This window comes from Protopterus annectens, chromosome 12.part0 (assembly GCF_019279795.1).
Source record: "Protopterus annectens isolate FY-2018-M chromosome 12.part0, PAN1.0, whole genome shotgun sequence".
Classification (NCBI taxonomy): Eukaryota; Metazoa; Chordata; order Ceratodontiformes; family Protopteridae; genus Protopterus; species Protopterus annectens.
Window position 1 is genome coordinate 480,034,586 of NC_056746.1, and position 15,270 is coordinate 480,049,855.

General features: G+C 40.9%; 1 protein-coding gene across 1 annotated transcript in view; it reads right to left on the bottom strand.

Moving 5' to 3' along the window:
* SLC5A10 (solute carrier family 5 member 10) overlaps positions 1–15,270 on the bottom strand; it is a 1,811,293-nt gene that overhangs the window by 279,434 nt on the left and 1,516,589 nt on the right. The gene's annotated exons all lie outside the window — the stretch shown is intronic.

Sequence of the window (15,270 nt, forward strand, 5' to 3'; positions counted from 1 at the left end):
AAATACAAAATCAATGTGCCACACAATCACAGCCCTTAAGGCAAAATAACATACCTAACACACTAGTAATAGGTGACTCTATAGTGAGGCACACTGACGTTCCACTCACTAGGCTGGACAAGGCGAAGGTTACTGTTAGTTGCCTGTCAGGAGCCAGAATCTGCCACATAACACAAGCACTCAAGTCACTCCAGAACAAGTACAAATATGACTCTGTCATTGTTCATGTTTGTGTGAATGACCTGAGACATACTTCCCTGGACTACATGAAAAGAGACATGGAAGAGTTCTCTGATCATGTAGCCCAGGTGGTTATTACCCTGACCCTGAGTAGCATCCTGCCCTCACCAAGAATGATACCTCAGTATAAAGAAAAAATGATCAATTTCAACAATTGGCTAAGCTTCTGGTGTCATTCAAAGGGGATCCAGTGTCTGTCAGCCTGGGACGACATGCTCGACAAGCCTCTTCGCTTCACAAGAGATTGCTTGTACCTGTCACCTCTAGCCTTTCAAATACTGGCCAAGGCTCTTGCTGCCCCCATAGTGCCATTTTTAGGCAAGGCTCAAAAATCAAACCCACCTCCATAAACAGCACAAATAAAAAATTGAGGGTTATGCTACTCAACGCTAGGAGTTTAAACCTCAAAATGCATGCGCTTGAAGCACTCCTCAGTATGGAGAATGTTGACATCTGTGCAGTAACTAAAACCTGGTTCAAGGCTCCAGAAAGCACTCCAGCACTACCAGGCTACAACTCATACCACACATTTCAGCCACAGAACACGGACCGAAACACAAAAGGAGGGGGTGTATCCATATTCATCAAGGATATCTACAGCTCCAGGTTAGTGGCGCAGCATGATACCTCTGAGATCATCCATGTGCAACTAACATCGGGCAAATCTGCAATGCAAATTGTGGCCTGCTAGAGATCACCCTCCATGACCCAGGACCACCACTCTGCCTTTCTGGAGACACTGGAAAACATGAAGGTCCTACCGAACACCCTGATATTGGGCGATTTCAATTACCCTACCATTAACTGGGAAAACTACTTGAGTACCAACTCCCAGGCTCAGCGCTTCCTGGAATTTATCAAGTCAAATGCCCTGGATCAGCTGGTAAACTCCCCTACCAGAGGTGAAAACATATTGGACCTGGTCATCAACAACATGGGTGACAGGTGTTCCACACCAGAGGTCAACCTGTCACTGGTTAGATCAGCCCATAAAATAATTACTCTGGATGTCCACACCCCACCACCACCCAACCAAGGAAACCACAGTGAAAAACTTTTCTAAAGCAAACTTCATCTTACTTAAGACAGAGGTGGTAAGTTTCACAGCCCCTACGCTAAAGGATAACGCTGCTCAAGATGCAGAATCTTTTACAAATGCACTCTATGACCACTTACAAGGATGCATGGATCGTGCCATCCCTAGCAAAACCAAGACTCACTCCCCTAAGAGAAGGAAACCAGTCTGGTGGACCGCTGCCATAAACAGGTTATACAATAAAAGGAAGAAACTAGTTCAGAAAAAAAGCAAATCCCGAGAAGGAAAGACATCCCTGATCAGTATCAGTAAGAAACTAAGGTCCCTCATAAAATCATCCAAGGCTAACTTCAAAAGAAAAATAGCCAAGGATTTGAACATAACCACAAAGCCTTCTTTAGCTATGTCAAGAATCTAAGTGGCAACTCACAGATATGCTCTGAGCTAGTGCAAAATAGCACAAAATATACTGAACCCACTGATATTGCCAACATCCTGGCAGATAGATTCAGTGCAAACTTCACCCCCCCCTCACCTCCAAAAGGGCCCACAACAATACCAGAAAAGTGTTCTGTCCCAGAAATCACAGACACACAGGTGAAAAAAGCCCTTTCAAAAGCCAAAAACACAGCGTCAATGAGGCCAGATGGTATCCCAGGATGCGTCTTGCACGAACTACAGAAGGAACTAAACCCCACCTAAACACGCTGTTCAAATTCAGCCTCTCCACAGGCTACTTGCCCATAGAATGGCGCACAGCGACGGTTATTCCACTCCACAAAGGAGGTGCCACAAATGACCCTGGTAACTATCTCCCCAAAATCCTGACTAGCCTGGTCTACAAGGCTATGGAGCACATCACCATGGAACTCATTAACAAAGACATTGGGAACCTCCAAACACTTAACTCGACCCAATACGGATTTGTTAAGGGCAGATCATGCCTATTAAACCTGGCTGACTTCTTTGAGATAGTCACCAAGGCCATAGATGGTTAACACAGCCTACCTTGACCTCACTAAGGCATTCAACACCGTTCCTCACTCAGGTATTATAGAAAAACACACAAGCATGAACATAAACCCCTATGTCACAAGATGGGTTGCCAACTGGCTTACAGACAGAACTCACACGGTAAGAATAGCAGGCTCCAGGTCCGACTCTAAACCAGTCACAAATGGGATTCCACAAGGCTCGGTCCTAGGACCCCTACTGTTTGGCATATACTTTTCAGACATACAGGTAAACACAGGAGGACAATGGCTAACCAAGTTTGCCAATGACTGCAAACTGGGAGCCATAACTGACTCACTGGCTGACACGGACATCCTCCAAAAAGGCCTTACTGAGATGGACACATGGTGTCAAAGTCATGGCCTCAAGCCAAATGCCAAAAAATGCATATTCATCCCATTTGGAAAAAACAAAACACCCACGAATTACCACATAGGTGGCAGCCCCCTTAATACAGAAGAGGTAATAAGAGATCTAGGGACCCAGATAGATAGTAATCTCTCCTTTGGCAATCATATTGCCAAAGTAGTTAGGAAATCCTTCTATGTGGCCCATCTAATTACTAAAGGGTTCACATCTAGAAATAAAGAGGTTATAGTGCCCCTCTACTCATCACTCATTAGACCCATCATAGAGTACAATGCCCTATTTGGTATGTACCTCACAAGACACTTCCAACAGCTGGAAAGACCACAAAAGTACCTCACCAAGAGGATCACTGGCCTCAAACATATGTCCTATGCAGACTGATGGAAAAAACTCCAGCTATACTCAGTGGCATATCGCTTACTCAGAGGTGATCTCTGCCTGACTTACAAAGCCATGTCCAACTCAGAATTGATCAACATGATCCACCTAAAGAAATCCAAGTCACTGCGAGCCATGCGCTCTAGTGAGCTAAACCTCACCACAACAATAAATAGAACATGCTGGAGGGATAGATTCATGTCACAGAGACTCCCCATGCTTTGGATCAAAATTCCTATCTACATTAGGCAGAGCCCCTCACTAACACTCTTCAAGAGAAACCTTGATTAGTGGATGGGTAACAGAAAATACACCCCTGGGATCACTTCATTGGCTCTGCTTGACAGAGGCTCAGTTAATTAATCAATGGGGCAGCGAAAGCCGACACACTCTGGCTAGGCTTATAAATGCCCTCGGGCAGATAGCCTAGTACTTACCTATGAACCTATATATATCCAGAGTCATAGCTAGCTTTTCCAGTGCTCTGTGCAGCTCCCTGACCTGGGATACCCTTAAACTGAAGGAGCAAAAAATGAATCTTCTGCTCCAACTCAAGGAGCGATAAAGGTCTTCTTTGTAACTTGCTATAAATGTAACAATTGTCTTGCTACAATTTAGATACACATTGAGCACTGAAGCACTTCAGGTATGAATGAGAATTCAGTATAAACATGCCTGTTCTATCCCTACAAAATATGGAGTCGTGAAGCATTTCAGTTCTGACTGCAAATGCAGTACTAGCACTGACTCAGCATCTACTGATTGTGCTCCCATGACCCTGCCCTAGCTATGTCTCTGTATATATCCATATCTAAGTGATTGTGCATGTGTATAGCAACTGCTACATTTGTTAAACAGTGCTTTGGTTGACATCTATTTAGTCAACCACATTTTGGTCAAGTAAATAGATGATAGATACCTGTGAACAAAACTAGCAGTACAATTCTTGTGGTTGGGGAATTTGCCCTTTCCACAAGAACTATGTAATCTCAGAGTTAGAATATATATTTAGGAGGGGGGGGGGTGCAAAAATATAAATTGTCTTTTAGTTTGTGTTTTAAATGCTTAGTAACTTGTTATAGTGTATAATGTTGATTATTTGGTGTCAACATTATGCATGTCAACTTTACTGCCATTCAACAAAGGAAAGTAAATTGATCTCTCTCTCTCTCTCATACAAATATCAATATAAATGTGTGTGTCACAGATGTGATCTAAAATTATTTTCATCTAATCACAATATGATTGAAAAAATTCATCTGTATCATATTTCATTTAAAAAAATGTCATTGTCACTTTTCATAGAAATGTATAGCAGGCTATAGACAATTACCACAGGTCTTGTTTAGGATGTTAGAATCAGAGCCACAGCTATCTCATCTAGTGCCCACTGTCAGCCATTGAGGTGCCACCCCACCACCCTCAAAAGAGTAGAAAAAAGGTCTTTGGCTTTATAGAAAGCTGATACATTATTGTTTTCCTGCAAATCCATACTCTCCTCCGTTCTTCTAGTGAAGAGCAACAAAAAAGCAGTGCGAACTGAAGTGCCTTTCTGTACCAGCATTTCGGTACTGAATTAAAGAATGCAGGAACTCACACTCTCTGCCTAACACTTAGTACCTGGGACAACTGCTCTATTTCCTACACTCTTACTGTGCTTCAGGTTAGAATGGCAGGAATTACAAGGCAAATTAGTCTAGCAAACCATCTGCACATTGTTAATGCCCAGCCACTTGTGTCCCCATTTCTAGAAGTTTGTGTTTGTGCAGTAGCAGCAATCCGCTGTTTGTGGATTTTTTTTTCTTTTCTTCATAGTTGTGCTACTATGGAGTTAGTATACTTAAGTAAGGATGTGTGGGTGAAACCTCCCACATAAGGGATGCTGGGGCACTTGACTCCATGAAGAAACAACTACTGCTATGTATACAAGTGCAGTGTGTTTGGATGACTATTATTTGTTTGAATGTCTGGTTTATCGAACAGATGTTTAATAGGATCTTTGTCTTCTTTGTAACACATAAGTGGAATATATGCTTGGTGAGTAGGTCCCCTGTCTATCTTAGTAAAGCATGCTAACTCAAACCCTGACAATAAACCTGCCACTGCCCCTAACCTTAATATACATATTAACTTAAAAAAGTATTTGCATAACACCAGCACTATTCAGACAAATTTGAGCTGAATGTCGGAAAAGGAAATTTGTTTCCTTTTTCAATGTACTGAGTCTTGATGTGAATTGTGCATGATATAGTGAAAACTCAACATATTGTGGTTTATGATTTCTATGTTGACCAAGCAGCATGGCGACCACTCATTTTATATACACACACACACACACACACATATATATATATATATATATATATATATATATATATATATATATATATATATATATCTACAGACACATGCATGTATACATAGACATATGCATATATAATGCTTCTCATCTAAAAGTCTTTTCATATAATTACAAATTCTCATTTCATCTGAAACACATTTGTTGAATCAGATTTCATATACAGCACACACTCCTGGAAATGTTTATTTTATATGTATGTCTATGCACATACACACACGCACACACACACACACACACACACACACACACACACACACACTGATAGATAGATAGATAGATAGATAGATAGATAGATAGATAGATAGATAGATAGATAGATAGATAGATAGATATAAGTAAGGATTCAGAAAACTTTGTTGCATTGCAATAAGAACATTTGTGTGATGATCAGCTACACACACAGGTTTGTGAGATTAAAAGATATAAGTACCACTACTGGTAACTGAGGAATAGCATAGCTGGGTGCAGGATATGCTAATGGCCATATAATGACACAGTAAAGAGGGATATCATTAAAATGCCCATCCTGGTGTATGCAAATGAGGCAAATAAAGATGATGGAGTGGTTCAGAAATGTATAAACACTGCATCTCAAAGCTGCATGCACCATAGAATTGGAGAAGTCTGATTATTTTAGATACAAAGCTTATGCTGTCAGAATGGAGAAAAATGTAAGTGCTTGCCACTGCATTGTTAACGTGCATTTCCAGCATACCATAATTGCAACCACAAGCCACAGTGGGGTACTTAATCACCTCTGGATGTGCCGTGTCATCTGAACATGCTTAGCATATCATGTTCTCTATGACATAGACATTGTGGATCACTAGTGACTGGATAGAAACACCCTGCAGGACATAGTGGAAATGTTTCGGCTTCATCTACAGCCCCATGGGAGTGATGGACTACCGATCACAGTGGATACCAAGATATGTGTGGCTTTATGTATACTAGCTACAGGGACTTTCCAGCTACCTACTGAAGACACAGTGGGGTATCTCAGGCATCTGCCTTGAGAATATTCTATCAGTTGCTCAGTGCATTGCTGCAAGATGTGATAGAGGATATGTGGTTTCCACATACCACAGAGGAGAGAGAGAGAGAGAGAGACACACATCATGCAGGACTTCTATGATTTAGCCAGTTTCCATGAGGTTCTAAGAGCCATAGACTACAACCCCCCCAGAAAAACAAAAATCTAAAATGAAAAATAAGCTGCACCCACTTTGAAATAAAGACCTCTACTAGGGCACTGGATTGGAGGTACATGAGCCACAAATGGTATCATTTCATCAACTGACAGGTTGTCTGTAATGCACAGGGTATTATCTGCAGTGTGTGTGTGTGTGTGTGTGTGTGTGTGTGTGTGTGTGTGTGTGTGTGTGTGTGTGTGTATGTGTAAGTGTATAGGCCACCCTGGCAGTTTCCATGACTCTCACATATGGCCCATCTGTGACCTGTATCAGTGTATAAGTGTTTTCCAAACTGTGACTTCCCCCAGGGCCATCTTATTGGAGACTCTGGATTTGTTTTGGGACTTGGCCAATGACATTCTTTAGACATTCCCAGATTGAAGCAGAGCAAAGAAACTGTTTAGCACACTCAAATACCTGGAACATAACTGAATATGTCTTTGGGCAGCTGAAGGTATGCTTTCACTGTCGGGCTTCATTGAGTGGTACCCTGCAGTACAATCCTGACACTTGTGAAAACATATTTACAGTATGTGCAATTTTACAAAACGTGATAATGAAGTGGCAGATGCAGCAAGGAGCAGCTGTAAGAGTGAGACAATGCAAACCAACTGACAGTGGATACAGAACCAGATGAGTGGTCATTTGAGGAGCTGGCTGCAGAGGATGGCTATACTAGGCAGAAGCAGACATAGCATGTTATGACACTGGCAAAAATGCAGTTGCTATCACATAGCTTTGGCCCCTTTTGGATAGCTTAGTAAAATAAATACACTACAGTAAAACTGATGCATGCCAGTATAATATCAGGCTGTGTTCACCCATGCATAGGCTGGCCACATTGTACATCAGACATAGGTAGCCCAAGTAACAATGTAATAAGAGCAAGGCACAGTTATCGTAATCTGCACAGATGGGGGAGGGAACACGTGTGGCTACCATTCACAGGAAGATAATGGATTGCAGAGGAGCTGTAGGTGAAAGAGTGCAGGTGTGTGTCTGTGTGTTTGTATGTGATGTACTGTGGCCAGTGTTGTGACTATTTGTTTGCTGGACATGGCCCAATAATTGGTGCAGCACTACATGACAATCTTGTCCACAAATAATGTAGAAGAGGATGTGCTAGCCACAACAGACACCATCCTTAGATGTACCAGTGGGATGGCATTGTGAATGGCAGGAGACACTGAGAGGACAGAACACATTCCAGTACATTATTTAGTCTGTCAGAACAGTCACACAAGGACCTACCCTCATGGAGGTCATCCCACACACTCTATCAACTTGATCAACTGTGCCATAGCTGTAGTGGTACTACCCTGTGCCTCCATGATGGTCTTGCACATGAACTGGGTTGTGGCTAGTGATACACCAACCTCAGAGGGTCTGATATTGGGTATTTCACATTCCTGAGTGATGGTGTCCTCAGTATCCTTTCCTCCCTGTGCGGTGTGTCTGTGTTTCCTGGAGGTCTGCAGGCATAGAAGCTGTGTCTATGGAAAGTATAGGGGATGCAGTGATCACATTCCCTGAGTCCTACACACACACACACACACACACACACACACACACACACACACACACACACACACACACACACACACACATACATACTGATCCTGCACACTAATGCCGCCCATCATCCACAGAGACATCAGATCCTTTGACCTAAGATGTTGGTAGTTCTACAGTGATGGTGCCAGATAAAGAATCACCTGTGAACATAACAAAGTGCGACAAACTGAGTAACCAAAGCCCATTAGCAGAAATATATTACTAAATGAGATGTTGCCCATGCCTACTGGTAAATACAATACCTTGAGCACAGAGTCATAGTGATGCAACACCTGATGTACCTATATCGCCCAAACAGGCACAATTAACAACTAAGCCAGAGAAGAATGGTTATGAAAGGCCTGCATGTACTGCTTAACAGAAATAGCTGTACACACCTGGGGCATCTTAAGTAGCTGTACACACCTGGGGCATCTTATGTAGATATTCTTTGTGCTCAAGGAACCTCTGCAGTGACATACAGCATCACACTGTGGAACCTATAAATGGTGTTTCTGTCCCTGAGGACACAAGAAACTCCTCTACTCCATTAGAGATGATTCATCTGACAGCACTACACCCATTTAACTACCTTCCTGTGACAGGTGTGTGGTCCATTATTGTACAGCATGGATAACATCACTGGCCCTGTGTTGGACCATTGCAAATGAGAGGTCCAGGCCACAGACTGTATTTATATCCACCACAATGCCATTCCAGGTAAGTCATACTAGGCCTAGTTGGCTGTATCTAAGCCAAAGAGCCATCAACCATGGGGAAGGAGGTGCTGGATGAGCACCTCATTCTCAGCATCTGAGATGATGGCCTTTCTTTTGCTTTTGCCAGCAGACCCTTCCCCATGTTTCATTTTAGATGGTTACTTAGATACTGATCTATAGATGTGGTAAACACCAGTATTAATACCATCAATGAGAGTGGCCCACAGATCCCATTTAAACAGTTCTCCAAGCTGCTTATGTGTCTGCCATTGTCATATGCCTAACCAGGCTGTGCATCAAACATAAGACACATCATAGTAATGTACACCTCCCCCAGAAGAGCATCTGCAATACAGCAACTCTTCAGGATAACATCAATGTGAACTGGCATTCTGATAAACACTTTGGCAACTGTGTTGGACTAATATAGAGTACAGTAACAATTTTTAACACGTGTACATAAAACACAGGCTGAATGATTTGCCCAGATGATATGAGGAAGTGCAGGTGGGTGTGTTTACCCTTAAGCTTCACAATTCATCTCTCCAGCAATTACTTCTCTCAGTTCATTTTAAGCATAACCCTTTGAAAGTAATGTTACAGTTTTAAAACTGGTAAAGTAACAATATAACTATCAAAGCTCAGAAGTTACACGTTAAGCTAAAGACATTTGGACTTAACTTATTTGAGGTTAAACAGGTGTTGTGCGTCTCAAGGAATTGTTGAGATAATTAATGACTCTGCTGTTCCATGGCTTCTTTCGTAGTGCAATGTTGTGCAATGCTTTTGCTTGTGCTGTTATAAATATCTGATTTCGGCATCTAGGCATAATGACTATGCAAATGAGGGCTCAATATACGCATTTCTGAATTGCTCAGTTTTTGCATCCTGCACACTGACTAAACTTCATTCTACCTTCCCCACAGTACTCTGCACATGCCTGGGTACCCCCAGGCAGGACTGCACATGTACAGTTCAGCTCACACCTCTAGGAGAATATCTAGATAACACATACTGACAGTGGAGTTGCTGTAAAGTATAGTTGACTACTACCATGAAGCTATGCCATGTTCCACACCTCACACTGCTATGTTCATAAATGGTCATGCACTTCTTAGACTGGATTTTTCTGTCACATGTGAAAATGAGCTGTCTCATATTGCACAACAAGTGGCACAAGAGAAAATAGGTGTGACCACAAAATATCAACCATTTCTCTCTACCTAGTGATACAGCTACCAGTATGGCATCAGAAGGAGAGTGCCTGAGTAGAAGTGCTGCACAGACTAGTGTGGCATCAGAGGTAGAGTACTCGAGTAGAAGTGTTGCACAGACCAGTGTGGCATCAGAGGGAGAGTACCTAAGTAGCAGTGCTGCACATACCAGTGTGGCATCAAATGGAGGGTACCTGAGTAGAAGTGCTACACATATCAGTGTGAAATCAGAGGGAGGGTACCTAAATAGAAGTGCTACACAACATAGTGATACATCTACCAGTGTGCCATCAGAGGAATTGTACCTGAGCAGTAAGTACTGCACATACCAGTGTCACATCAGAGGGAGAGTATCCGAGTAAAGGTGCTGCATAAAGAGTATAAAGGTGGTGTGCAGAAGAGAATAAATTTTACTCCATCACCTCCATCAGCATTACCAAGTCAGGCTCCTTGAAGGGGATAATAAAATTCCTAAATATAAGGCAGAGGACTGGAGCAGCTTGGCAGAGACGCTCACACATGCCACTGGCATAGCCTATAATGGTAATCAATGCTGTCACTGTTATAGTGATTTAAAAAAAAGAAATACAGAACACTTGGGCTGATGGTAGACTGAGAAAAGGGAGCAGCTGCACTTATGTACTGTAAGTAAACCATGGCTTACCTCCACATGCAAACTGCCACTCTTTGCTATATAGATGACTAATGCACTCCCATTACTTTCTCCAAAATGTCTGAGCAATTTGCCAAGAATACACAGCAGTATATGCGAAGGCTAGAGGGCCTTGGGCAGTACCAAAGTGAGTATACGTATTACAGATAGTATAACTGCATGTTAACACTCCAGTCCATTGTTATAGCAGTATTCAATGTCAGTATAGATATTCTGCAGAGTTGTCACCTTATCAAGTTTCAAGAGTGGTATGATATTTTGGACATATACCACTTGCCTTGACTAACCATACCTACAACTAGTGTCAGTGACTGTAGATAAAGCTTTACCATACAAACAGGTTCAATGTTATAGATCATCTATTATTTAGGTTCTATCCTAAAACATTAAGACGAGAAGGTAATAGTTTCATGCAAATGCAACAGGTATACAAGGTAATATTTGTTACCCTAATAGTTCAGGTCATTTGCAACTTTACCTATTATTTTGAAAAATGGAACTGCCACGGGAGAGTCTTCAGCAGAATGGGAAACAGGTATTAGTCTTTAGTTTATACAGTAGTGCCACTTAGGTTGCATATTCAGTATTTAATGGACACACTATATAGTTGATTGCATATAGGTCAGAGATTACATGCTTCTGTGGACTTACAAATGTAGCTCAACATGTGAAGGTGCTGTTCTCCTTGTATTATGTTGCCAGTGGATTTAGTTTCTCCCTAGGACTTCTTTGACAAGACTTGTTTTTCACTTTTGTGTTTGCTGTACTTTAAGTACTACAAGTACTACATTTCATAGGAAATTATGTGAGACCTGCAGTCTCAATGGCATTGATTCAGTTTTCGCTCATCCTGCTTTATTAATCTGCTTAGACAGATGGTATGAATGCATGTTTAACTACAGCTTTCCATATGATTATGTGGGTAGCTTTGAAGCTTTAGCCTTGGACTTATGCACTGAATATGCACATGGCTTTAGGTTTTATTCCCAGCCTTTCCCCTTTTCTTGTAGCATTGCACACAATTTGCAGTGGGTGTTTTATTGTCCTTTTGACTACAATATCCACAAAACTGTAAGATAAATGTTGACTCTTTAATTCTGCAAATATGTGATGCATACTATTAGTGTGTGTTTCATTGGTGGCTTTACTTAGTATGCAGATGTAGCTCAACATGTAAATGCATTTCAGTTTGCATAAGCTGAAGGTTATGGATTCAAGACATATCTGATTTGCATATTAAAGGAAAACTCTACCTTCCCCTACAGTTTAACTCAACCTTTAGGTTGCGTTTCTCCCTACAGTATGATTCCAATATTGTATAGGTACCAGAAATCTGCTTGTATTTTATACAAGTTTAATTTCCTTACTGTGGAATCAAACAAAGGGAAAGTCCACTGACTTTTTCCTAAGCTTAACTTCTCTCATATTTTGCAGAGGAATTTGTCTCAGCCTGCATGACATACCACAGACACAGAGAAATCTGTAATTTACCATGTCAAGTACTGCTGAGAATCTTATACGGGCAGTTAGCCCTGCTGATTTCAGGATCTCAGCAGCTGCTGTAAAAAAGATAGCGAGAAGTGAAGCTGTTTGCCATTGTCTTTACTGCAGAGAGGAAGAAATCTTACACTGATTTATAGCTGCTCTTAATGTAGCCATGATTTTCATAGCAAAACAAAGTAATTAGATCAGTCAGGGGTTCAAAGGTAGTTGTCACTTCTTCTGACAAATTTACATAAGGAGCATCACAGTATTCCAGATACTAAGCTTTAAATGTCGGCTGATTATACTAGTTTATATATTAAGCTTACTTAAATGTATTCTCAAAGATGTCTGTGACATTTAGACATTTAGAGAAAAGTCAGAAAATATTTTTTGTAATTCTGTAAAGTATCAACACATTTAACATTTTCATGCCCCCCCCCCACCTACACCCCACCCACACACAGAGGACAGAACTGCCCAAATCAGGTCTGCTGTTTTGGAAATGAGGCAGGTGGCAACTCTATCAACTAGGTGCAGTGAATACTGTTTATAAGAAGGTTTTTTATGCTTTCTTGTGACTTCCTTTCAGACAGTGATGCCTAGTTGGTGTACTCCGAACACTGAAAGCAGAACTTTAGTCTGCTGCACTTGCTGCCAGACATATCACAAGTTCAGTTAGAGGAGAAGGAATGGATTGCTGCATGCCTCATTTCACTGATAGTTGTAACCATCAGGAGTGCATTTTTATGCAAAAGTACACAGGGTAATGTCCAAGACTTACAGAGCCCAGAACATAAGTCAGTTTCGCTGAAGAGTGAAAAAAAGAAATAAAAAACATAATGTCAGAAGACATCTGTGTTGCAAAAGTTATCCAAAGGTAAGGAATAGAACGATGGTAATAATTGTTCTGTTGTAGAATTGCAGAACAGCTTAGTAAGGAGAAAAAGAACATAATGTTGTTGTTTCTCTTTTTGGCTTTTCCCGGTTAGGGGTCGCCACAGCGGAACCCCAGGCTGCAAATGACTGGCAGTCGATTTTTATGGTGCTGAGTTGCCAGCCCGACGCCCAACCTTCAGCGAAGGCACGCCCATTCACGCATGTCTTACGGAGGCCACTCGACTGTGGGGAGGACATGCAGACTCCACACAGAAGGCACTCCAGCCGAGAATCGAACAGGAGAACATAATATTAGTTAAAAACAAATGCAACTGATATTCCACACCTCTCCCCCAAAAAAAATCTTCCCACTGCAGGGACTGGGGAATAAAATTATTTCCAGTAACTTAATTTTGCTGTGTCATTATCAAGGTGTCAGGTTTGTAGAAGAGTGAGTTACCTGTACTTTAACAAATCACTGTATGATCAGAACAGCAAGACAGAAGATATAATGCTGTAAGACATCTGTGTCTCAGAAAAAAAATAGTTATCCAAAGTTAAGGAATATAAAGTTGATTATATTTTGTTTAAAAACTTACTTTGTAAGGGGAAACAAGAACATGACATTAGTTATACAACAAATGAAAATGGAATATTTTCTACAATATTCAATTAAAAAAAAAAAAATCTTTCCACTGCAGGTACGGGGGAAAATAATTATTCTGAAACCCCTTCCTTTCCACTAATGGCTGGAAGGATCTCTAAGTGCAGTGACAGTTTTGTCACCTTAAAAGTAGTGTGGGGTGAGGGGACTGTTAATTTATCTTGGACTATAAAAGGATACTTTGAACTAAAGCTTGCAATTTAACCACTTTTTGATTGCAACTATATTATAACTCCTTTGTATTGTATAAAATTACTTCTGAGAAAAACATAAACGAGGGTCATTCCTGGGGAACAAAAACAGCAGTCCTGTTACAGAAGGTATACAAGATGACAGTGACTGACACTAATCCCATATATGTCAATCGGATGGGAATACAGCACTACTTCCTTATGTCTAGCATGACGCATGTAAAGCAGACTTAAAATGGATTATAGGAAAGATAAATGGTTGAAGAAAAACAAGATCATGTTGATATTTTAAGCCTTACTGGCAGCCATTTGTGAAAAAAAAAAATTAAATTTTATTAGAAGCAGTCAGTGTGATTTTGAGATGTTACAATAGCTCACAAAAAAACAAAGAGTGAAAAACTTTTTTTAAGGTCTAAGGTGGAGTTTTCCCTTTAAATAGTCATTGAAACATGGTTCCAGACATACATTGGGAAAGTAGGAATTGCACCTCTGTGGTGCCCTTGGTAATGGCTAAAAGGAAGATTTGCTGAGTCAGACATCATGGTAATCTTTTATTTTATTATACACACACACACACACACACACACACACACACACACACACACACACACACACACACACACACACACACACACACACACACACGCACACACACACACATGCACACACACACACACGCACACACACACACACACACACACACACACACACACACACACACACACACACACACACACACACGCACACACAAACGCACATGCACACACACATATATGTATATATATATATATATATATATACATATATATATATATATATATATATATATATATATATATATATATATCTCCATGGGTTACATTCAACCATCAACAAGTCAGCTTGTCAAACAGAAAAAAAATCTGGCATAGCTGAACAAAATCAGGTGATTGCATGTACTAGTTTTTTTCAGTGCAAGATTGCATTATATTTGGGTTCAGGGACTTTACCCTTTCCCCAGTGTATTAGCATAGCATAGCTAGGCACTGTGGCGAGAGCTGGAAAAACTCTGGGAAGAAAGTGTCGGGGGCATGATCCGACAATCTCAGTTGATCTCTCTTTAATGTAATACCAGCTTTTAAAAGGCAGTATTGCATTTGCAGTCAAACTTGAGTGTTGTAGTACTCCATGTGTGATCTGAACTGTAGCAACTGGTTGCTACATTATAGCAAACAGTTTGCTACCATTTAAAAGGAAAACAAAAAAAAATCTTTTTTATTTTTTTTTCATTAAAACCTGAACACTGCAGTGCTCCATATAAAC